General features: G+C 39.3%; 1 protein-coding gene across 7 annotated transcripts in view; it reads left to right on the forward strand.

Moving 5' to 3' along the window:
• The window catches only part of NPAS3 (neuronal PAS domain protein 3), an 853,230-nt gene that overhangs the window by 129,097 nt on the left and 697,579 nt on the right, over positions 1-26,554 (forward strand). The gene's annotated exons all lie outside the window — the stretch shown is intronic.

Consider the following 26,554-nt stretch of genomic DNA (forward strand, 5'->3'; position numbering starts at 1 on the left):
GTAAATCAAACTCTTACTTACTTTCTACCTTGTATAGTCCTTTACACCACTGTAAAGTAATCATGAAATCCTGACTAATCAGAACACGAGCATTTCACACCTTGTTTATAGTCACTAACTCAGTAGTAAATAATATTACAGTCAAAGGCAGTGTAGAATTAAGCTGTTATACATATACAACATTTACAAATTGACCAAAATAACTTATAAAATGCAACTTTATAATAATTTATGAATGCTATATTTAATCTGACTATTTGGCATTAGCAGGTATAACTGTATGAGTACATTGGTAATGGAGAGTTGCCCAGAAAATCAAGCAAAAAGGAAAACTGTAAGCACCCCTCAGTAAATACTCTGGGGTGTATAAAAGATTATACTGGGGAAGAAAAGATATGGGAATGTAAGAATATCAAAATGCTGACTGTTCTTTCTCTTCTGTTTTCTTCCTACTCTGGACATAAGCAATCTTTTGGTATTAAGAAAGATGTCTGGTCACTTTACCCAACTTCTGGTTTGAGTTTTCTGGAAGAAAGAGCCTTAGGTATGAATCCAATAAGATCTGTCCCATAAGTGTTGTTGCCATGTAGGGTACTGTAGTTCAGGACCGGGTCTCATCAGAAAACTGAGGAATTCTGCCTCAAGGAAGGCAGAGGCATGGGGCCTGACACTTGAGAGAGAACTCAGAGATGCCAGAAAGGGGATGTTTCAGGTAGTCCTCTACTAATTACAGTTTATTTACACAAAAATGGATGGAAAGTGAGTTCTGTATTCCATTACAAAGATGGGAACCTTCCCCTTTCCAGTGTTTTAAAATTCTCATTTTATGTCCAAATTGGCCATAAGACTGTCAGTTTAAACCCACCTGGAGACTCCTGTGTGGTCCTGGGGCTGGGAGAGCTGTCAACCAAGCTCTGCCATGCAACTGGCATCAGGCGTCATGGTAGGGGATCCTGCCACATGTTCAGTTTAAGGTATGATGGAAACCAGCCACAAAATTATTATGCATATTTTTAAAAATAATTTTGTGGCTGGGTTTGCATTTTGTGGCCTCATTAAGTGCCTGAAGTTATGGCTGGGTTACTATTTAACATGTGATCAACAGGTTAATTGTGTCTTAATGGAAGGTCTGCTGAGCACCTCAGAAATGTTGAGAATGATGCCGATTCCATGCTTGGGTGAAGAAGCGTGTGCAGCTGAGTAGGGATTTTGTACTCCTGAGAGGACTGTGACCTAAGCCCAAAGAATACTTATGATCGCTGAGGAAACTGAAGCTGAAAATGTCTTTAGGTGCTTTTATAGTTTCATCTAGAACTTTGTATTTTTCGTACAAGTTAAAGAGTGGTTTCCTTTTAGGACCCGTACAGGTCTTTATCTGTTGCTTTTAACTATGACGTCCCCAGAGAGCTGGCCTGTAAACTTGGGGTGTTCACAACATTTGAACACTTGGAGAGGGTGTGCGTAACCTACTAGGACTGGCATGTGTGTTTGGGGGTGTGGAGGGTCAGGGTGTGCAAGAGACAGAGATCTAATACCCATGAAGTGCTCCAGAGAGGTGAAGGACAGAGTCAGTGCTGCAGCACACTTGGAATCATACAACCATAGAAAAGTAGGGCTGGAAGGGCGCTCCAGAGGGTATTTCATCCAGCCCCCTGCATGCGGGGGATCTTCCCTAGCCAAGCTATCCTATATAAATTGTTGGCTAAGCTATTAGCAACCTAGTCAGCTAACTTAACCTAGTCAGTGCTGATACAGCCACAAGACATAACACCCTAATGTGGCACAGGTAAAGCAGTGGCCTGTGTCCTTAGGGACCTACCAAAATCACGATTTTGAGGATTTCATGAAATCTGGCATTGCCCACAAAAGTGGACAATGCTGTGAAATCTGCAGAAAGAAAAGGAAAACAAAACAAATGCTGGCTGTCCAGGGGGAGGCAGCAGTCCTTAGGGTGTTGTGGCATTATCTTCTTAACACATGATACAGTTACAGGGCCAATAGAACTGAATTTCTCTATACTTTTACTGAGCCTTTCTGTATACTTCTGTATATTTTTACTCAGTGTTGAAGGGCTGCTGGCAAGATTGCTGCCACCCCCACCCCTTGCCACTGATTACCTATGAGGGCTGCTTGTCATGTGGCCCCACCCTTCATTAATTTTTTGGGATCCTATGACCCCAGCTGACTTCCTGCCCTTTGGGCGGGGGGCTGGATTCGATGATGTTCCGAGGTCCCTTCCAGCCCCAGTGTCTATGAAATCTATGGAATTGGTGGTGAGGGGTGGGGCTTCATGATGGACAGCCCTTGCAGCTAATCAGCAGTGAGGGTAGGGGCCATTGACCCCCTTGGCCAATCAGAGCCATGGAGATCACTGTTCTTCCCACGAAATGGCTGCGAGGCCCACCGTCTGCCAGTGAAATTATCAGGCAGCTGCCTTGATTTTTGGTAGGCCCTAAACATCCTGCTGCCATAAAGGTTAAAATGTGTTTAAGAGATCCTAGAAAAAGGGTCACACACTGGTAATGGAGAGGAAGAATTACCATTACCAACGTATACTAGAGGAAGGCAACACCTCCCATAGTCCACCAGTCTGACCATGAGATAAAATTTGTTGCTGTCCCCAATTATTGTGATCAGTTTGACCCCAAATGGAGGGGCAAGACCCTCTAGCCAGGTATCTTTGGATTTAAGTCCCAGCAGAAGCATTGGCATGCCCCAGCCTGAGCTACAGTCAATACCCAGTGCTTCTGAGGAAGGCAAAAAGACTGCCCTTGATACCTGTAGCAACAGGAGGAGAAAACATTCCTTCCTTGCCCCATGTGGCAACCAGCAAAGGCTAGAAGCATAGTCAATACCTGTACTAGAACATAGGGCAGAGCTAGACCAAGGGATGCTGAGAAGTACATGCAGGGAGATCCAGACACAGCAGCCTGGTGAGCATCATGTTGAGAGAGCTCTACCAGGGCTATGTGACAGTATGCTTATTTCATTATTCAAACAAGGAAAGCTTTGTTGTGCTGCAATTTCCTGGGCAGTTGAGATTTTATGGACTTAATTTTCAGAAGTGTTGAATACCTATAGACTTCAGTGGAAATTTTGGGAGCTCGTTACTTTTGAAAAAATTAGTCCCTGCAGTCCTGTGCTCATGTAGCTAGAGCCCCTCCCCCCCAAGTGTGTGTGCGTGTGTGTGTGCATGTATACACACACATACACGAGTGCATATGCGCAAAGATACAAGTGAATTCATCCAGTCCAGATTTACAAGTAGCAAATGCTATTGCAGATACAAGAATTAGGTAAAATATTATGGGCAGTGGAATACTTTACAGTTCTCCTTTCTCCACTTGTATGTAAAACGTTGTGTTGTGAGGCCTCTTGCCGTTTCTTTTTCTAGTGTTCTTCTGCATGGGGTAACAGATTTCTTCCTTCTTTAATACAGTCAGCCTTCCCACTTTAAAAAGCCCAGATGCTGAAAAGTTGACCCCAGGCCATATCACTTGATGTTGTCATGACTCTGATTTAAACACATAATGTACCTATATATACAGGCAAGCGCTCTTGGTGTTTTGGATGGATATAGCAGGATTTTTATAAAACTCCATTGTGCATCTGGGGGCTAGAAACAGATACAACTCTTTAAAATAGAACGTTTCTTTGGCTTTAAAATTGGGACCACAGAGATCCAAGGACAGGAGAAGTGCAGCTTCTTGCAGGTCTGGAATTTAGATCTCACAGACACCAGTAACTTGCAAGTTGCGGAGAATTTTAAGATTTTGTTCTGCTTCTGTTGCTGCCAGAAAAGCAGGATGGAATCGTCTTAACCTTTTCCTGCTTTTTATCTATTTTGCAGTACTAGAGTTTCCTTCTAATGTCATGCCTAATATTGCATCATTAGTGTTCTCTGTTCTTTTGTCTCTGAAATGTGTCCTGAACCTGCTTTTATCTCTCCCCATTACGGCTGATAAAGCTGATACTACTCCACCACTGTGGCACAGCTAATGCTCCTTTCCCTTACTTAAACCTACTGCAGTCTCACTGGCCTTCCTGTCAATCACCAGCTAGATGCTGAGACAATTTTTTTTATAGCAGCTTCTGTCAGTAAGGAGAAAATATTTTGAAAAATATAGCCTACAAGCTGAAATGTCAGTCTTCTGAGTGGCCTGGTTAAACAGGAGAATTGACTCTGCCAAGTTTTTGTTGTTTAGCCATTTTTATCTCTCTTAATTAAAAAACAAACAAAAAAAGTGATTTGGGGTCTAGCCCAAATAATAAACAAAGCAAGACTTTATTGGCAAACCTACCATCCTTGGCTAGCCTACCAGAAATCTTTAAGGCATCTGCACTCCTGTTCCTTCACCTTTGTAGTTTTCTGTAAATTAGCAAAGGTCCAGTCTCTGTTGGTTCTGATTCAGAAACTCCTTCAAAATAGCAAGGGAATCAGTATGCTACAAAAGCACTGGCCAATCCTCCATGGTCTGGTATATTTCCAGTAAAGGTTAAAGGGTTATAGAAAGTGTTTTGCTTTAGAGATTCAAAATCCTACAACAAACAATACTCTATATCTTTATAGGAGGTATTCCAAAAGATTCTTGAAATCCTAGAGTGCTTGAACCTATTCTTTATGACTAGGGGAAAACCATACTCACAAGATTTAGATAGGCAAAAAGCCACACACATTTTTTAAAACCACTTTGTAAGAGGATTGTGGAAGCACATGGTATATTGCATAGTAAATCTTGTATTAGAAAGCAGCAAACCCCTTGTTGAAGAGTTGCATTGGTCTCTTGAGCCAGAGAATATTGCTGTCCTATAGATATATTGTTGGAAGCTGCACTGAGAAGTGCAGCCTTCTTGTTAGTTGATAAATAGAGATTAGAATCATCTACTAGGCTATTTTATGGTACTTGTTAACAATATTTACCTTCCTAAATTGATTCAGTATAATCCTTGCTATGGCATTACCTCATTTCTGGAAGACATATAGATAATGCGATACTTATATGAAGACTTACATGGCACTGAAAAACTGCTTTTTTCCTTAGTTGAATTGTGCACCAGGATTATATTAACATAGACTTTGGAACATTTGAGCTCCCATAGGGTATGGTGTGTGGTTGATATGACATGACTTGCCTTCAACAGTTGTTTTAACAAGATATCCTTCATATAAAATATACCAAGCTGAAAGGCATAACTGAGCGAGGTTAGAAAGAAACACTGTTGGCAAAATTTTTCACTTTCATCTTTATCTGATTAATTCAAGGCTGAATGTTACATTTAAAGAAAGCATTTTAACTTAATACAGTATATAGTATGTTTATTTCTTAAAAATACCTTTTATATTATGGTAGATGGTTTCTTGTAACTTGTTATACACAATGCTGATATGTAAGCATTTAATCATAGTTCCAACTCACTGTATTAAAAAATATCTTCTTGCGCTACCTCTCCTAAACACTGTTAATGCAATTAACACTTTTGTTGTACTTGGCACATTTAACACACAAATTCATTTACAGTTTCTAATACCTTAAACTGTTTTAAAAACACACCAGCATGCCTAAGCAGAAAAGGCTCTTACTTTGTACAAATATAACAGTATAACACTGAACACAATTTGCATGTAGCATGGCTATTAAAGCTTATTAAAAATACATATACTCCAGTAGCTTTAGGTAGCTGTGAATAATGTTTAAACTATTATAAGCATTTTTTTCAAATTCTTGCTGATACAGGCTATTTCCTTTTTGACTAATAATGTTAAGAGATAAGCTTGAGATTTTAAAAAAATCAAATAATAAAACTATGTGGACCTTATTAAATATTCTGTGTTTTTAATCTTTTTCACATAATTTCTCCTTGTTCAGGGTTATTGTGTTGGCTGAAAACATTCCACAGAAACAGTATCTGAAATAGTATCTGTGTGCTTGCATCAGAATGGTTTGACTGACCATGAACTTGAGAACAGATTTCAGATGGAGACAGATTTTACTATCTCTTGACTTTATACTGCAGAGAAACACTTACTGCATAGGGAGAATGGATGGCTTGAGGGTCTAGTAATGGGATATGGAGACCTTCACCTCTAGGTCACTAGTCTGAATGTAGCCCAGGTGGGTAGAAACTAAAAGTCATTATCTGATGGCTCTTTGCTGGCCTGTGTGAAATGAGTTGGTGGTCTCAGTCAACTTACTAGTAGAAAGATGTCAATATCACAAAACCATCTTTGCAGCTGTCATGAATTGGCAGCCTTGCTGGAAGTCTTCAAAGAAAAACCAATGACTAAGTTGGCACAGACACTGAATTACCCTCTGATCCCTAAAGTGTTCTCCCTAGGTCAGGACAGAAGTATAATTATGTGGTGGTATGGAGGAAACCTGCCAGATCTGTTTTGTGGATGCATGTGTAGTGCAGCTGCTTTTGGCCCTCTACTGTCCTTGTTTGTGAGGTACCTAATATAAATGCCTCATAAATGTGGTTTGCATGTCAAGGAATGTTCTTCATTCAAAAAAAATGGAAGAGACAGATGAAATAGAGAAGGAAGAAACTTCTTTATACGTTTGAAAAATGAGTGATGGACAAGATTGGACAGATCATACAGCATGTGCCTCTGTCAGTAGCAGATTACTCTTGACAGTAAATAGTATATTGAGCCAGTTAACATCACTGCTTGCATTTGCACTACTCTATATTTACTATAGGGAATAGTATAAAGCACACAGAGACCTGTGCATGGAACACACTAAAAATATTGTAATTCTTTGCAAATGATACTGCTGAAAGTTTTAATGATCATCACAATATAAACACAGACCAGTTGATTTGGCCCCAGAATTGACAAAGTGTGTATCACTTTTGTAAGGCAGATTTTTTTTCTCTACTTACAGTTTTTATGTTTAGAGGCTTTCTTGCTCTCCCTTCCTGAGCGGAAGCCAGCCCTTCTATAAACTCCTGATTAGATAATGAGGCTCACCTGCCCTGATGAATGCAGATTCATCAGGGATCCCAGCTGTTTTCCTAGCTTGAAGAGTTGAAGGAGGCACTTCTGTCCATGCACTCTTTCCATGCACTCTTCAGGAGATTCATCCCACACCCACAGGACTATCAAACTTAAGTTGTGATATCTCATTTGAGAATGTAGTTACATAGTTTCCCTAGGAACAAAAAACTACTTTCTTTTGGTGTCTGGAACATCAGTGCCTGAGTTAGTTTGGATTCTCTTAATAGAAAAATTGGACAGGATAAGAGGAGTGAGGGTGACGCCAAGAGACCCTGAATACAGCATATCACAGCAGGCTGGCCATTTTTTGTCCCGAAGTATACGGTGACACTGTGCAAATATGAAAATAGTCATTTTTAAAGAATAAATAGGCACTGTTTTGATTATCATTAGATAACTGTATTGATTCAGTTTCCCTTTCACCATCCTTGTGCAATTTTGATGTTTGAATTAACCGACATCAAAATAAATAAATACATCTGCTGATTTTATTCCAGGTAAACAACAGATTTATTTCTGTAAAGAGGGTACTATATAGGGATCACATATGATTTTTATTGTCCTAAAATGTCACCTTTTTTACCTGAAAACAGATAATTCTGAGACTTTATTTATTAGAATTTATCTGAATATTTCTGTAGCTGTATAACTAGCCTCAGTATACTATGCTGAAGTTTCCAAAATTAACTTTTGTGTTATTATTTTGCCATAAAGTACTCTTTTTTTCTTTGTATTTTATCAGCTAAGCAAGATCGAGTCCGGTTAGGTCTTACAAGAAGACTTCAAAGGAAAACCAAATGTTGCAAGAAATAGGATGAATGATCTAGTAAACAGTCTTTCTGAATTGGTTCTAAACTAGTATCCTTTCAAGGTCACGTTATAGAAGATGCTGTCATTTGGTTGAGATTATAATTGTAGTCTTGACTACTTGAATTAATTAAATAGTCTCTGGCACTTCTTACTAAAGGAGATATGTTAACTGTTGATGGGCAGATTTCCAAGTGTTTGAAAGTTTGACTTGGATAAGCACCTAAAACATGTTGAATTCAGCTGCAAAGCTGGTGTACAAGTCCTGGGAGAACTGACTTTTCCCTCAAGATTTCTGACACTACTTATTTCTTGTCCGATGGGAAGGAATGCCACGTTAACAGCTAGAAAACATGCTGTTGACTAGACCGCATTGTAAGTTTTTGTTCCACACACAGTATTTTTGTTAAAAATTAAAAAAATTTTAAAGCAAAATATTTGGGAAAAATATTTATCAACACTTCCTGTCTGGGAAACTGTGTGTAACATTTTTCTTTTTTAACCAGCATTTTATTGAAAACTTGAAAAATAGTTTTCTAAATCATTATTGAAATGTTTTATTTGCACTTACAGAGTTTTCAGTAGGAATGTGGTTTTTGAGAACCAAAATATCAGAAGAGTATAGCAGGAATTATGAAACAGCCCAGCCAATGGATCCATTTCAAGCCCAGTGAAAGGAAAACAAATTCTGAGAGTTTTCATGGAGCAGTTTTTCCCAACTACTTCTAATTTTGACTCTGTCATTTCTTGTGCCAGTTAAAGCTAAGATGTTCAGGGGTGTGGGGAAAGGGGAATGAAAGGCCAAAAAAAAAAAATTGAATATTTGCAAGTTTAACAATAGAAAACTAACAGAGAAAAAGAGGTAACCACAACTTCAAACTGATTTTGACCTAAATATTTTTTAATCTCGGTACCTAGATTAAATTTCATCTAGATAGTTGCATTGTGCCTATGTGTCACTTAAAATGAAGTTTTGTAGTTTTCTGGATGAAGAAACTTACTGAGGACAATTGTGTATGCATTTCCTATGTTTACTTAACCTCTACAATATGTTATTGGTTTATGTTTCTATCAGGACAACACTGGCATCTACACTATGTGGTCAACAAAGTGCGATCTGTGTATTTATTGGTCTATACAAAGCTATCTTCTAAAGTGGCATTACATTAGAGCATCACAATAATACATAGATTTATTTCTTGTGAAATAACATATGAGTCAAATCTGCTTAATATTGCTATTTGAAATGCAGTAGTTTCATTTGTTGCGAGTTAGACCAGTGTATTGACGAAATAATATAGTAGGCAACTATCCACTGAAAATGTTAGTTATTTGCTTCTTAATACATTAATAAAAAAGGCTTACTGGCATTCTGAAGAGCACTGTGCCTATATAACCTGTTATATTTTATGTGCAGCTTCCCCACCCCTCTCAGCACAAAGTTATTTTATTTTATTTTCCTAGAATACTTAGTAAAAATATATAGAAATTCAGTTCTATTGGGCCTGTAACTGTACCATACGTTAAGAGAATAATAATAATTCTTTTCAGTTAAGTTAGGTGCAAGTGACCTTGTTTACTAATTTCTAGAGTATTTGTTTTAGAAGAGCTGTAGATAGGTATTGAGAGCTAAAGAAAGGAGTGTGCATATCACTGCCTGCTATAAACAGGTAACTGCCTATTGCAATTCATTGTACTTGATTATTTTCTGAGATCAAGCTACAACGAACATCAAAGCTTCAGAAAATATATTTATAAACCTTATTTATTGTCCCATGTAAAATGCTCAATAATAGCTTGTGTGGTTTATTTAAAAAGTAATTAAACAAAATTGTAGGAAAGTTAAAGGAAAAATTGTATTTGCTTTTCACGGTCCTTAATGCACTGCAGTTTTCAGTAAATAGGACATCTAACCTGATATAGATACAGACTAATAGTTACAATTCCAGTTAACCAATTTGAAGTTGAGTTTATTTCTAAAGTGTGAATAACTTTTAAAAATGAATATGGAAAAATTAATCTGTGGAAGATTTTACTATCTAGTGATTCTAATTTAAATTGTGTGTGTGTTTTTATATCTGTTGTTATTGCTTTCAGAAGAGGTAGTTTGAATTTTGAGTTATCTGTGATTCTTTTTGTGCCCTTCCTTCACACCCTTATTCAAAATACTGAGACAGAGTTGTAACTACGGTTGGTGATCTAGGAACTGCAGGAGTTAGGCAAGTTACAGTAGAAGCATGCAACTTCTTTTAATTTGCCGATCCATGCATGGAACAACATTTCCAACATTACCCAGAGATTAAGGCCAAGGGCAAGGCCTCAATTTTAGCTTGCCAGTGATAGTCATGCTGTGGTTAGAGCAAGGTCTTTGCTCTGGACAATACCAAGCCTTTTCAATTTAAATTTCAATAGTAGCAGCATATTAAAAACGGAGGACATGGCTTTAAAAAAACCCAGTCTTGTATGTAGCCCTTTCCAAGTACAAAGTATATATTCTAATATTGGAGAGCAAAAACCTGTTAACACCTTTTTCAGAAACAGCAAGCAAGCTGAAAACACTATGTTAATTTGATGCAAAATGTTTGTTTTCTGATGGCGTGATTATTAATAAGCAAAGAACAAAAAAAGGTAATGATTTTTGTGTAAATGATTGCATTAGCGTTCAGAAATGTAATAAGTACTGCACTTCAATACAATTTTTTAATAGATTTTTGTTTACTCTGATGATTAACTGGTAATTCGTTCACATTAGGTTGGCTGTTTTAATGTATGTTGCAGAAAGAGTAATCACTTTTTATTTCTTAGTAGTAACTTTATGATAGCAAGAATACTTTACAACCATAAATTCAAAATGTAACCATATTTTAGGTAATTAAATAGATAACAGCTTATCTAATGTGTAATAACATCTGCTATGATTTTTGATTCCTTGCCTGGTGATACAAATTTGAGATTTTTCTTATCTCTCTGTAGATTATTTCCATATGTAAAGCTTCCAAAGAAAACTTGATCACCATTTTTTACTTTAGGCATTCTAGGTGGAGGTGGTTAATTTCTTTATTACAGCAAGCTGTAACCAAGCTAACAATAAATAAAAAAATGGTCTTAAATCAAGACCAAAATCTTACTCCTATAGCGTTCAAGATGGAGTCATCTAGTACTTCTGCATATGTCTCAAATATTTCTGTAGGATAGTTACTACAATTCACAATTAATTACCCTTCACCAAGGAAAGATTTCAGTAAGAGGTATGCATTTTCTTGCCCTTCTGTGCGAAGTCCTTCCAACACCAATTTAATGGAAGATGACATAAATGTTTCTGTGCATATAGTGAAAGGCAAATTGCTATTTTAAGAGAAGCCACAGCCTGTTCAAAGACTCAACACAAGAGTGTTAGATGTCTCTTCTTAACCACAGAAGTGTATCTGGTAGGAATGGCAAATCAGAGATTAGCTTAATCAGATGGAAGGAGCTCTTGAATGGCTGTGAAAAATTCTATTGCTATAGAGAGTAGGCAGAAAGTCATTTGTCCCCTTAGACTGAACTCTTTCCTCTCAACATCATGAAGGGCTTGATCCAAAAAGTTATTTACACATGCTACTCTTATTGCCTTCAGTGGGGGTTCTGCGTGCAGAGAGGTTGCACACACAGTCTAGACATTGAACTCATGGTTTGAATTTATAAACACTGTCATAGATTGAAGTGCTTATATGGGCATAACTCCACCTGGTTGGGCAGAAGTGGGGATGTACTGCCTTTGTTATGCTGCTCTCCTTATCAGGGTCATCCATTTTATATTGTGTTCCCTATAGATTTATATAAAACACTTATCAGTGGACTATCGGAGCACCTTCCAGTAGTGCATTAAGCGCTGGCGTTTTTTTCTTCACAGTTTTGGAGCAGAGGGGGAGACTGGGGTGAGGGTGGAAGGAGCATTGTCTGCAGCATGATTCAGCTGTGGAAGGACTGTGTGGGGAAGTATCAACTTCTTTTGAAGTCCCTTCATTCTTTTCCAAGTAGATTTGTATGAACTTAAGTAAGTTATATTGTGTCTCCATGGGTCTGTAGACCACTGGAGCCTAGTTGGGCCAGCACTACCCTTATGAATGGATAGCAGTCCAGAAATGATACCTGCTCCTCAATTTCTCAAAAGTGTGAGAGACCTGATCCACCCTATATTAGAGAAGACCATTCCTGAAAATTTTTCTGGGTGTGCCATCCAGGAGCAAAATTTGAAGGTTAGATTCTCATCAGACTTATTCATGAATGATTCTTAATAACTATTTTCAATATAACTGGTATGTTTTCCCATTGGAAATACTGTTCTACAGTAGCGTTGCCATGTTTAGTGCAAAGTTTAGTATAATCTGATAATATATTTTTTCTTTTTAAATCTTTGGTTGTACTGTACATACTAAACAAATATAGATATTTTTAAAACGTGAGATTTTTTAAAGTGTGTATATATATAGTCATGGTTGCTGGTCTAATATTTGTGGACATAGGTTTTTATTCTGTAGATGATTCAATAACATGAAGAATAAAACTGTGATTAAAATTAACAACTACCTGTATGAATGGAGAGCAGAAATATATGTAGAATATGTAAGGGAAGTAGTAAATGGCTTTTTGCCCTCAATGCTAGTAATGGAGGAATTAGAGGACGTACTTTGAATAGTTGCCTTAGTTGGGTGTCATCAGAAATACCTCCTGTTTATCTCAGACATGACTTCATAATCATTAAGTTTCAGGTCGCAACCAAAATGAGCATAATAAAATTTGTTTCCTTGGCTTTTAATGTTTGAAAGGTAGTAGTACAGCATGTGTGTGGTCTGAGTTTTTGCGAACGTGATCTGCATTTAATCTGTGAAAATTAATTCCCTAAGCTGCTGGCAGGCAGCATGTACTTGTTAATTATTCAGGTGGATGACAAATGCAGAGCAGAGGTTCTCGCAAAGACAAAGTTTGTATGATGCATGTTTAGTAACTGATAGGCTTGACATTCTGTGGTGTCTTATTCAGTGCTAATCCTAATAAGCTGCCTGATGAGATGAACGCCTATCCTCCTGTCCTTTATAGAGAGAAAACAGAGATTTGAAAGAACTTCATTATAGCAATAAATCCTATACTTTCTGTTATTCTTGGTGAAAAGAGTTCTTGTCCAGATAAATATCTCTCTCTCTCTCTCTCTCTCTCTCTCACACACTCACTCACACACTCACACTCACCCCCCCCCCCGTATAATACTGAAAGAAATAGAAAAATATATTGTAAATGTCCTCTCTCAGGGTACCTGCAGTTTAACTTTATTGGTAGACCTAGTTTCTGTATTTTAATGCCCTTCAAATTCTTAAGCTCTGATTTACAAGCAATGCAATCCTATGTATGCATTATTATGATTCCATGAAGGTTTGTAAGTTGCCAGAGAAGTAACTCAAAAACATTTTATTAACTAGGCATATCATTTTTCTTCTTTCTCTTTCTGTCAGTGAAATGCTATGCATGTATTTTTTGTGCATATTTGCTTATCCTACTGGGCTGGGCAGAGAAGGTCAATATTATGCACACTTACCAGAGGCACTAGCAGAGTGATGAGTTCACCAGTCCAAGTTATGGGGCTTTAATTGTGCCCATTTTTTTTTCTCAGTTGACTTTTTGTGGTTTAATCCTGTTGCTCTTCTCCCATTTTAAGCATGGCAGAAAACATAACAGGATGACTTATTGTATCATTGTATGGGTAATGTATAGCATTGGTCCTGAACAGAATTTGCTACGTTGTCTTAGGAGATAAAGACCTTGTTAAGGTTTGTTTTTCTTTCTGGTTATACTTCTTGGCTAGGGACAGACATTCAGCAAGCCTGAGCCTGAATTGATGCAGTCTTTTCAGGTTAGTCTAACCTAGCTAGGCTGAACCGATGTGTAACTGCACAGATATCCTGTCTGGACTAAAGAAATGCAGACACATGCCTGCAGTGTCTCAGGCTAGAAGTTGGAGGGCATTAGAGAAGCCTGCCCTTCCCTTTTACACTGCTGATTGGAGTGGGGGACGGTGTGGCTAGGCCCTCTGATTAGGGAACCTCTCCTCCCACCCCCCCACTCATGACCAGTGAGGTGGCCAGCAGGGAGCTCATAAAAGAGCATTTAATTACACAGCAGGGAGTTTCACAAGTAGCATTCAGCAGCCCATCAGAAAATAAAAGCCTCTCTCTTTAGTTCAACTTCTTAAAAAACTTTTTCCAAGGAAGGAATGGAGGGACATTACCAGCTACCTATTGACTAGCTCCAAAAGCTGAAAGTGGACCCCGTCCTGTCTGCCCTTTTCCTGTCTCTCTTACACAAATACCTCTCAGTGGTAGCTAGCACACCACACGCTGGCTATGGTCGATGCTGTGGGGCGGGGGAATCCCTGCATAAGCAGGGAGTGGTGGTGGTGAGCAGCGGGAAACAAGGCAGACACTGCTGTGCCTGCTGTCTCTGCTGGAACTCCAGCTAGGGAGCAGAGGGTCAGGGCCAGCCCTGCTGGGCTGGAGCAGAGAGCCCTGTGGTGGGCTGCAAAACATCTAGGATGCTGGGGGATGCTGGTTTAAGTTAAGCCAGGAAGGGGTCTGGGACAGACATTGCATAAACCGGTTTGACCCAAATCAGTTAAGTCTGATACTGCATTCAACGAGGTTCATCTCACATCGGTTTCAGCCATTTTCAGACTGGTTTATGTGCACTAAATGTCTGTTCTGTTACAGGTTTAAGCCAGTTTCTGATCACTTAAATCAGTTTATGTGTAATATCTGTCCCTAGCCCAAACGACAAGAAGTGGTTATGAGTAATCTTCCTTTTTTGAGGTGAGAAAAATGTAAAGTTGCTTGCAAGTTACCTCCAGATAGAAGAGTTTTTAATCATCCTGAATTGTAGCTAATAACGGAAACTATTTGATGCTGATGCCGAGTATAGAATTCAGTGGAAACTACCAATCTTATATCCGTTATGACTGAAGACCTGGCTCAAATTAGAATGCAAAAGGAAAAGGCTTTAGTGTGTTTCACTAGTTTACCTATCCTGTCTTTCTTTTTCTCTCACAGATTGTTTGACATGGTGATTTTAATTCTAATACCACCAAATTGACTTTTACTAAAATTTAAAAACTGGCTGAAATGAGAGCATAAAGGGAAAAGGCTTCCTTCCATTTGTGCCACTAATCTATATATTTTCACTTCCTTTTAAGATAAGATTGAGTGTGGTGATTTCATTCCTGAGACTTTAGTTTTTCATAGCAGAAAAATGCTTTATGTACTATGTAAGTAAAGAGTAATTTCATAAGGTTCTTGGTACATGTACTACTCTTTTGAAAATAGAAAAAAAGTTATTTTAGGCTATTTAACCCCATGATTAAGTTTTTATCATAAAGGATGGCAACTCCTTTTTGTTTGTTTTTCTTTTCCCCTTATGTTTACAAATGAAAGCAATATTGACATGCTGAAGTTAAAAAAAAAAAAATTAAAGTAAAAAAAAATCACAAATATGCTTTTTTCCCCTGCACATTGTACAGAAAGTATGACTTGTTCCTTGTTCAACATAGCAATTTTTTGGACTCAATTCAGTAATGTAAAGAATCCCTACTGCATTCCAGAGGACTTAAAAAAATGTCATGTTAGTAAAACCTCATTAAATTGTCATATGCACACTTCAGTAAACTTTACAAAATACAGTATTTTAAGAATGCCCCATTAAACTGTCATGTAGTTTTTTCTGCATTTCCTCTCCTATTATTGCTTGATTATCAGGATATTTGTATGCTAATTAAAGATTTTTCTCTTCTTTAATTGGGCTTCTCCTCTTGCTTGAGTTATTTAGAATGGGGTCCAATATTTATGTTAAAAGAGGTGATTTGTCTAAGTTACAGTATGGAAAGAGTTCCTCTCTAGGAGTTTCCTAGGTGGGGATTTATACCAACTTTGTGACACACATACATCTGGCACATTTCTAAAGATAGCATGTTTGGTCCGAAGTCTGCATTCTCGCCTAATTTCAAATTCTGTCTTCACAACTTTGGCCTGTAAGAAGACTATAGCAAAAACAAAGGTTGATCTTCCTGGGCTTCAGCTTCTGTGTTGATGTCCATAACACACAATCTGTTATCAACTCCTGCCTGTCCTCTCCTGCCTTCTCATTTATTTGTGCTGCAATCCACACTTCTGTTATAGGTAGTATTTCAGCCTCCCTGCAACTTGGAGGGCAGGGATGGGGGGGCAGAAAACCATGGCAGACATATCTGCTAAATCTTTTCTAAAGAAAAGGTTAGACTTTGCTTTAATTTTTAGACTAACAGTTCAGTAATTTATCTAATAACTAACCATGGTTCAGGCCTGTGTTTGATTTTTGAGACAATAAACCCCTTCTGAGAGGTTTTTAACAGCTGGTGACTGAAGTGTCCAGAAGAGGAGGTGTGTATGGAAAGTTAAGGCAGAAAAACCAGAGGGGAAAGGAAAGTTTTGTGGCTCCTACTTTTCTTCTGAGTGAGAATGACCTTGGGGACAGCTAGATCTGTAAGCAGAAAGTACTTTTCCTCACAGCCTTATCTGGGTAGACTCACCTAACTGTATATATTTGGACTTATGGTTCCAGAGAGCATAGTGAGGACCGTTCTGTCCCAGTAGAATTAGTGGTCTGAACTTCCGTAAGGGAAATAAATGAATAAATAAGATGAATGTAGTTTCTCCATCTTACCTTCATAGAAATAAATATGGAGTGCAATCCTCAGTACTTGGTCCCTTTGGTTATCTGCATGAAGTCAAGTGCAGAAAAGCCAGGAAGAGCAGGCTGTAGGTGTTAGTCAATTCCAGTGGTGCACATGTCTCCACTCCCAAAGGCATTTCTCCCTCCTTCAGAAAGAGGCCTGCAGTTCAAATCAAAGTTAGAGACTTGGATGATAAAGTATTCAAAATAAAAGAACAATGACAGCAACAACAACAAATCCAAACAATAGGATGGATTCTTTCAGGCCGAAATCTACTAACGCTTTTGAAGGTCTGGTGAAGGGATTTGTGGCTCCACTAGATAAGCTATAATTATATCTCTCTCCTTGTGCACCCTTGGAAGGAGTAATCACAAATGGGGGCTGAGTTCTGACATGGAGGAAATTCCCACTAGGATGAAGTAATGTTTTTTGTTTAGTTTTTTGGGTTTGTTTTTTTTAGAGCTGGAAGGGACCTCAGAAGATCGAGTCCAGCCCCCACCCAAAGGGCAGGAAGTCAGGTGGGGTCATAGGATCCCAGCAAGATAAACATCCCATTTACTCTTGAAGGTGTTCAATGTAGGTGCTTGAACCACCTCCGATGGCAAGCTGTTCCAGACCTTGGGAGCTCGGACAGTACAGAAATTCTTCCTTATGTCCAGCCTGAAGTGGTCTTGCAGTAGTTTATGACTGTTTAATCTCGTCATCCCTTGGGCGCTCTGGTGAACACAAGTTCCCCCAGAAACTGGTGGTCACCCCTGATAAACTTATAGGTGGCCATCAGATCACCCCTGAGCCTGCGCTTTTCCAGGCTGAAGAGCCCCATGGCTCTCAGCCTGGCGTAATGGAGGGATAATGGGAAGGTGTCCAGCTGTTGTTCTCCCCTTGTTGCTTCAGGTTACCAAGGTCTAATTATTGGGCTGTCATTCCCAGCTGTTGCTTCCAGGACTGCATTTCCAGATCATCAATCCTAAATTTTGTGGGCTAGCACAATCTCTACTTCCCCCTTCCAGGATATATTTATGAAATGATAAGAGGGACAACAGCCCAGGTATGGAAGAACCAAGAAGCAGTAAGGGTTTCCAGGTATCTAAGTGATGCAGTGGGAAAATCTGAAGCGATTTGGTCATAAGAAAAACTGGTTTACCGGTGTCTGGTAGCAGGACTGTATAAAAAAAGAAAGAAATACAGCTTTTGCAGTCAATTGTAGTAGTAGTATGTTGTACACAAGAGAAAATACCTCTTTCCAAGTGGCATTAAAACGAGTGCAGGGGCAATAGCAACTCTTTAATGCCCTAGATTTATCTGCAGACACATCCACAACCCTTGTTTGAAATCAGAAACTCTTCTTCCTCTCCCATCCCTGTTTGTTTTAGGATCTCTCAGCTTTGAAGCCAGCAAACAGCCTATAGATTTGATCAGATGAGGCAACTGAATGTTTTCCGGAGGAGGTATTCTGTAAAGCTGTGCAGAAATTCCAGGAATAGATTCATCCTTTTCCTAGTCTCAGCAGCCTGGAAGGGCTATGACATGACTGAAAGCATCCAGTAAGTTAAGACAGGAACAATACAACCTATTTCCCATTTCTCCTCTCAGGGAAATGGGGATAAGCAGAGCAAGGCTCTTTCTGAAACATCTAAATGTGTTCCTAATGAAGGCCTGTCTTCAAAGCATTCCCATTTTACCATCCTCAGAAAAATTTTATGATTTGCAGATGGACAGGATACTTTTTGTTTTTTCAACTTTGATCATAAGTATCTTACATGGTCTCCCAATACTGTTGGCCTTGGGGAAGAAGGAAATTCTCTTATCCCATCCCAAGCAATTGTTCTGAGCAGGGTTTAGTATAGAGATGAAACTGAAGCACATGCAGAGAGTGGCTTTGTTCTTGAAGTATATTGGATCCATCGCATGGATACACAGTAATCATCCATATGACTGAGGCATAGATGAATACCAGGTACAAGGTCTTATTCCAGGAGAGTGCAGATGAAGGTGACCATACTTTAGAATATAGTGCCATAGAATCAAATATCTACCACTTACTGGAGCCTTTTGGGAAGAATAATCTTATATGCAGCCATGCTTCAGTGATCTAAAAGTTATATGATACCTATCAAGTAATTCTGAGTTCCCCTTTAAATATTTTTCCCCGTCAGGTGGTAGAGATCTAAATGCAGTTGCATGTTCCCTGCTCCTACAACTGGTGAATGTAAAGAATCGTTTTGTTTTTGAAGATCTCTTCCCTGCTTCAGTTACCAGAATGGTTGTCCGAAATAGAAAGCATAGCTGGAACACAATGATTCGCCGAGATCTCAAAATTCTGCTCTTGTCATGAGTAGCAGGCCTGTTCTGGTCATCCCAGTCAAATGTGTCTATTATAGTTTCATAATAACTGGAAGAGCATGATTAGTTCTACCCAAAATTTTCTTCTTGTCCTGGACAAAGCAGTTAGTTCTGCTGGCAATCAACCTCTTGGCATTTAGAAACACTCTCTGTCTGTGTCCAGACTCAGGTGATGAGGTGATGAATGTCTTTTCATAAAGCTTGACAAAATCCTTTCTACAGCCTCTGTCAAGTGCTACACTTAAGATGCGATTGACCTTTTAGTCATTCCATAAATAATAACCATGCCACAAATTCTGTGGTCTGGCACCAGAATGTGCCTTTCTCCTCAGCTTCTATGGGAGATGTAGGGCAAGGCAAGTGCCATGCCACATTGGGGTGAGCAGTGACGCTTCCCCACAGCCCAGCAGGCTGATTTCCTTACACTGTAGCTCCTAAGGAGCTAACGCATCCCAGCCATGGGGGTCTTGGGATCTGGGAGAGGTTTCCTGATCTTAGATCCCCATGCACAAGAACCTTTAAAAATCACGCGTGTGTGCAGCTGATTGTTGGGCCCAGCCGCAGGACCACACTGGGGCCAGCACCCAAGCCCATGCTCCAGGATGTCCAAAAAACATGCGTGCAATCCAATTGCATGTGTGGTTTTAAAATGTTCTAGAGGGGTGCAGCGTGCTGGATTTGCAGTACGCCAGGATCCTAAAACACCATGTGCACAGTTGAGCTGCACATGTGGTTTTCTGACATCCCACTGCATGGGGCTCTGGGACTCGCCCCAGTGAGGTCCCAGGGTTAGGATCAATTGTAGATCCTGCTCCCACAACTGCAGTGGGTCACACCAGGGTGCAGGCACCTGGCTTTCAACTTGCTGGTGCAGAATGAGTCTGGATTCATAATCCTGGGCTCTCCCTGCATTGGCAAGTAGTAATGGCAAGATTGGGCTCTAATCCTTTATCTTAGTATCGTACGTCCTGCCATATATGTGGCATGTCACGTGGCACGCTCTCTTTTTGGGATCGAGGATCAGATCTCATCATACCATTAAATGAATGCGTCAGGAGCCTATATGTATCTTCTCATCTTTTCTACTACTCTGCAGGACAAATCAAAAAGTTGACGTGAAAGAGTGATACTGTTGTGATATAGTTTAGGTTGTTCTGATTAAAGAGGCAGTGGCTGTTGGGCCTGATTAACCTCGTACTGGGTCTTCAGATGTCCCTCTTACAGAAAACTTCTGTTATTTCAAAACCAAACTTCTCTCTGGAGTCAGACAAGTTTAAGATGAATACTTAGATGAAATCATTATTTTCTACAATGATCCCTAAAGAGCAGATAACAAATATAGCTTATTCTTTTAACTATCATATTAAAACGTTGAAAAATAACTTTTTGTTTCTCAAGAAGGTCTTAACTGTGGGTAAATAAGAGTGTCCACATAAAAAAGGTTGAGCCTTTATAACATAATCAAAGAAAAGTAACCCTTATATGAAACCTGGTATTAGCAACTACTTTTGGGTGTTAACCCTATTCTGACCCAACGTGGGGCATAACCTTGGAATCTCATTCTGTTAATCAGATCTCTCTGGGATGTATGGCTATGCTTCCTATTTTGTAAAGCAGATCTCCTGAATGGTACTGTCCTTAATCAGATTAAGTTTTTTGACGTTGGAGGCTTTCTAACACAACCAATATTGTACTTTTTAATTTATGTGGTTAGTTGCAGCTTTAACAACATTCTTTTCCTAAATAAATTCAAGAAATATTCCCCCTTCAGTTAAGCATCAGTTTTTAGGAGAACTGAGAATCTTAGGGCAGAGCAGGAGGGCAGTTGTGTCTCCACTAGTGAGATTTGCTACATGGTCATAAGGCCATTAGTACATTAATTCACTAAATGTTATATATTGAGCATCCATATTAAACCAATGCCATTGCCTGTCTTTAGGCAGAAAGTTTACACATGCATATAACACACACGTGCACTTCTACCTACTTATGTGTGTCATTTTGGTTGGACCATGCATTTCTGCTTACATATTTTGTCATTTTGGATGGATGGATCAATGGGGACGTACACACAAACACGCAGACGTGTGCACACTTCTGCTTATGTATGTCATTTTGGCTATGCAGTTTTAGATGCTTCCTACCTTGGAGAGACACAGCCATGAGACGTACCAGTCTGTAAACTCTAGGATAAAGAATAGGATAAAAGATAATGTGATTACCTGAAATTTCCCTTTCTTTGAATAATCAGATCCAGATATTCAGTCCACTTTTGAGAGAAATGGATCAGGTAGTATAGAGTTGGCAACTGACACCCAAAGATTTGGGTTTGCCATCAGTAGGTGGAATTAACCCTATTCTGCAGTTACTTGGAGTTGTTGTGCTTTTTTCTCCAATTATACTTAACAGCATCTCTCATTTAGAAAAGTAGATTCGAATTTCCTGGCTGTGGAAGTTGAAACTTTGTGAAGCGGGTTATTCCCTTGCTGCCAGTGAGTGACAGGTCTGGTTCTGCCCTCAAGCTGAGAGCCAGCTGAAGTACCCATTTTAATGGATCTGTGGACTTTTATGTGAAGAAATGAAATTGCAGGTTAAGTACAGATACAGTTTCATAATCCATTCAAATCCATATTTCAGCTTTTCCCTCTGATAACTCTGTCAGGATGACCTGCTGTTAACAGCTGAACGTGGGCAAAATCGAACTCCAGATTTTCCTTCCCAAATCTTTGTCATCTCCATATACTCTCTCACTTTTTAACCGTGTTTTGTAACACTGCTTTCAAAATCGAAATAGTCTGGCCACACTGTGGAACTCTTGGTCAGGCCATCGTTATCTCCTTCCTTCATTGCTACAATCTGCTTGTTCTCCCCAGGATTCCTGACATGTACCTCAGCAAACAATTAATAGCATTGTTGCATAGATTATCAGGCTGCTGCATGGCTGTGATGACAGCTGTATCACATTTCTTTTAAATCTTGTCATCTAATTTTTTCGAGTAATCAAATTCAGGTTTTGTTTTCTCACTGAAGACCCTTCTGAACAATGCCTTTCCTGTTTAGCTGACTTCTGTGCCTCATTTACTGTCTTCTGCCCCACCTGTAATATCAGCTCTGAATGCTTCTTCCTTTTGCACAAATAGCTCTTCCTCTCTATTCCTTGAAATAATCTGAAAAGTTCTCTTCAGATCTCTCCTCAAGACTCACTTCTCCTGTAGTGCCTCCAAAAAAACCCCAGCCAAAATCTGATGGTAGGTAGATTGTGCATCAGAGAACTGTTTTAGTTAATTGACCTCATGATTAAATATCTCTCTCTGATGATTTGGTTGTGCAATAGTTGACCTTTGTAATCATGTGATACTATTATTTTTATCTTCCCTCTCTTCCCTTCCTTGCCATTCTAGCTTACTGTGTGCACACATATGGGTAATTATGCATACAGATAGATGACATTCTGGAACTGTGAACTGCAGTTGAATATACATTTACACAACTGCACATCTAAATGATTAGTAAGTACAAAAATGCAACTTGTATTCTGAAGCATTTAACATGAAAAAAATGACAGCTTTCTGCTTCAGGGCAAGATGGTCTTAATTGTGAGATTGTCTTGCTTTTGCCTGGCATTAAACATGTTAACAGAAGCAAAATGACACCTAAAGCTAGGTACAGGTGTGACACACAACATATATTAAGTGTGCAGAAAGCACTTTAAAACTATAACAGAACAGATGTTCACAGCACTTAAAGCGCCTTAAATATAAGGGATTGCATTCTAAGTTATCCTTTGGTAGATGTGCTGCCAGACTGACGTGCTTTAGGTTAAAGCATGTTTTTGAACATCTGTGCAACATCCATTGCGTATTCAGCTAGCTCTCATTCCAAAGGCCTCTCGCAGGGCAGCATGTTCATCCTGGGCAGAGCTTGTCTGCTGTGCACGCATCAGGCAGGCCCCAGTCCCTTAACCCCTCAGTATTGCAAAATTCAAAGGGTACCAGTTAAAATGAATTTGGGAAGCAGTGGAGTTTTCCCTGCACTTGTATCTTCCTGGTTTTGGATTCTGCTTTTTAAAGGATGTCACTTCACAGATTCTGTTTATTTCCACATGTCAAAGAAATTATGATTACAATTCTGAAGGCTCAGAAATGCTTTATTTTCATTGCATGAACTTAAACATTTAGCTGTATTGGGAAGGACTGAGCAAATAGGCTGCTTATGTGTTGGGCATTTTATTTGGAAATTGTTTGAATTTGGAAAAACTTCAAAGGAAGCTGAAGGCAAAATACAAATTATGTTGGGCTGGCAAGATGATCAGCAACAGCATCATAAAAGCAGGCAGAGGGGAGAACTAAGGGAGATTTGGGATTTTTTGATGGGATAGTCATATCTTTCATAATACAGTCTCTGAGCAACGTGAGGCAGGCAATCTGAGGTGGTGACTCACAGCAGCAGGAGCTGTAGCAGGAAACTAGAATTGCTAGAACAACACTGTATTTACCTCTAGACAGGAGCAGGTCAGCACACAAAGCAACACTGACATCATAAAAGCAGGCCATAAGCATGTATATGTGTGGTTTTTTTTCTCTGAATAAATTTTAGGTGTCTATTGATGAAATAGTGAGAGTGATAGCAGGAAGTTCTCAGTATGCTGTAACTAATGGATAGAGACCTGCATAGAAAAGGTAGGTAAAGAATGAACTAATAACACAGTAATTTAATACTGAAAGCCTAACAGAGAGAAATTGCATTTGAGAAACTGACTGCTGGATATAAGATCCAGGCTGATGGTTCAAGATTGTCTCTTTCTCTACAGTACTAAATTTCTCCTCTGAATGATCAGCATTTATGAAAGGACAAGAAAAGTTCTTCTGTGTTTAAATGTATTAATACAAGTTAGGAGTGTGTTTCCAAGTCTAGCTGAGCCCAGTAGAGTCTATCTAGAGTGGATATCAAATGAAGGTTGCAACAGGAGAAAAGGTTTCAGGGCCAGTAAATACCAAGAAATTTCATTTAGGTTTGGCTTAGTTGTAAACAGTTAAAAGGCACTATTTCTCTATGTAAGGAAAACCATTTAAGCAACCACATAAAACTGGTATGTCTATTGGTACTGATCTAGGTATAACTGGTCTAATAAATGAAACCCATAACATCCTTAGAAACTCTTAAGATGCTCTGCAAATCTTTCAGAAAAGACATCTTGCCTCAGTTGAATAACTGCATTAGTTGCCCAGAGCCATGGTCTTCCATTATGGGTCTGATACCATCATTTTGTTAGTCCACTGTACAAAGGGTATATGAAGATCTAGGTGCTAGTTACTGGTAGTGAAACCACTGATGTAGTCCCTTTATTCCCTAAGACTGCTTGTAGGATGCAGGCATAATAAGAAAACATTATGGAGGACTGCAGGCTATGCAGCTTTTAAGGAACACTTACTGCCAGAAGGTGATGTTGGTGATATGTGAAGGAACTCAGAATCCAAAGAGTGTATTCTTTTTTTACCATGGGAGAAGCCTGATTCCTGTTCCCTTGGGATAAATTACATTGTTCTGAGGGCTATATATTGGGGAAGTTCTCTAAGGCAGTGCTTCTCAAAGTGGTGGTCCACAAGCCACTGGTCGCCAGTCTGCGGCGAATTGCCAGGAAAGAAAGAAATATATTTTCAGAAGCATAACATTGATATGTCATAGCCCCACAGTTTGTGTGTTCCAATACTCCAGGTGATGTCATGTTGTGCGAGGTAAGGAAAGAGAAAGAAACAGCTGGTCATGCATTTGTGTAGCGCTGTTCCATGTAGTTGCTGCCACCGGCTGAACTGGGCACCGGTCCCTGGCCCACTGGAAAAAAGATTGCCGGTCCACCCCATGAGATAGTTTGAGAAGCACTGCTCTAAGGTGACTTCACTGAATTGCCTTGATACTTCCCGTGGTGTAGGGCAGTTATATCATCCCTGTTGTTATTTCTTGGGTATGCCTATGGCTTTTATTTTCCTTCGGCAGATTGTTATTGGCAGCAGTGATGCTAACACTATGTCTATACTTTTTCAGTAGTTCCTAGAGTCAGAGACTAATATCCTCTGCTGTCCTGCACATGATGTGGTGCTTAATATGAGGCAGTTCCACACATACTATTGTTTTCATGTGCAAATCATAAAATTCCCACATGCAAAAAAAAATTGTACACAGTCAGGGAAAAAACTGTTTTCTGCTTCATTATTTTATAAACTGTTCCTTATTTGAAAACACCGCTGTTCCCCTCCCCCCCCCCAAATAAATAAATAAAGTTCATCCCACTTGTTGCCTCATAAGAAGTAAAACTGGTATAATGAATGTGTCTGTCCATATCCAGATACACACCTCCCAGGTCAGCTTCTGCAGAAAACTGTGATAGTGCAATAGCCTTGTGTTTAAAACAATGGTTCTTGACTTTTTTAGATTTGAAGCACCTTTGAAAAGTGTTAGATCTTATTTTTCACTCTTTTTTTGTTACAGAAAAATAATTAGTAGAGCAATTCTTCTGTTGCAAAGAACTTGGAAAGACCGCCACAGGCCACAACATTATGAATTCCTATTTGAAATCTGTAGGTTTATCCTGTTAATTATGTTTCTACACCTAACAGTTTAACACTGCTTGGCACCTTGTTACACCCTTGAAAGGAGCTCAGGGCACCCCAAGGTGCCATGGTACTTTCATTGAGAATCACTGATTAAGAGGATGTGGGAGACCCAAGGAAATTCCTTCCTTTTACCTGAGAGGGTCAAACTGACACATCTCCCTACCTGCAGAGCCTCATAAGGACCAGAGCACTCTCCAGCCTTTCTTTTGAAACTCGTGCACCGGTGTGCACAACAGTGGGATAGTTTCTGCCCATTGAGGTCAGGGACTAGAGCCAGACTCCACTGCTTCTCCCTTCCAGAGCAGCATCCACCTCACTGAGCTGTCCTGCATTTGGTTTGTCCTTTTCCAGGCTCTGCTTTTGGCTGCCCAAAGGATGGGCCTCTTTTTCATATCTGGCACACATGCATTCTGTTCCGTCATAGGTGGAAATGGAATGCAAATTCTGTGTAGGTGCCAACAGTTGGAGTTACATGGCTACACATGCACTTTAATGGCATGTAAAGGTGAAATAGGGTTTAGCCCTAACTCTTTCCATGTACTGCATAGACAGCCCAGGCACCTAATGCAGGGCTGCAGATTCCAACCCAGGAGCCTAAAGTGCATTACAGTCTTGTAGGTGCAATGCCTAACTAAGTCCCTTTCTGGGTCTAGTGTTGATCTTTTTGATCAGTCCTTTGTCATAAATACAAAAAATTAATTTTAAGGATGACAGTATTCATTTAGTGTTCTTTAGAAGAAAACTGACTTCATTTAGTCTCCTCTAGACAGCACAAAATGAGAACAGCAAAGAACTTTGATGTGGATTAAAAAATGTGTTTGGTGTAGGCGGGTTGCATGGCTGAAAGCCTAGGAGTCAATGATGGACTTGGAAATTTCCCATCACCCCTTGTTTGCTTTGGTGTGTTTACTTCCAAATATGTGGCAATATAACATTTTCTTGTTGGCATTCAGACACACTTGCCTCACCAGTGATGGACCACATTTACCGTGTTAAATTTACTTCATTTTCACATCATACTGGAGGGGGTTATTCAACCAATATAGAGAGAGCAGAACTGAG

This window comes from Crocodylus siamensis, chromosome 2 (genome assembly GCF_052110815.1).
Source record: "Crocodylus siamensis isolate JL-2025a chromosome 2, ASM5211081v1, whole genome shotgun sequence".
NCBI classification, from domain to species: domain Eukaryota; kingdom Metazoa; phylum Chordata; order Crocodylia; family Crocodylidae; genus Crocodylus; species Crocodylus siamensis.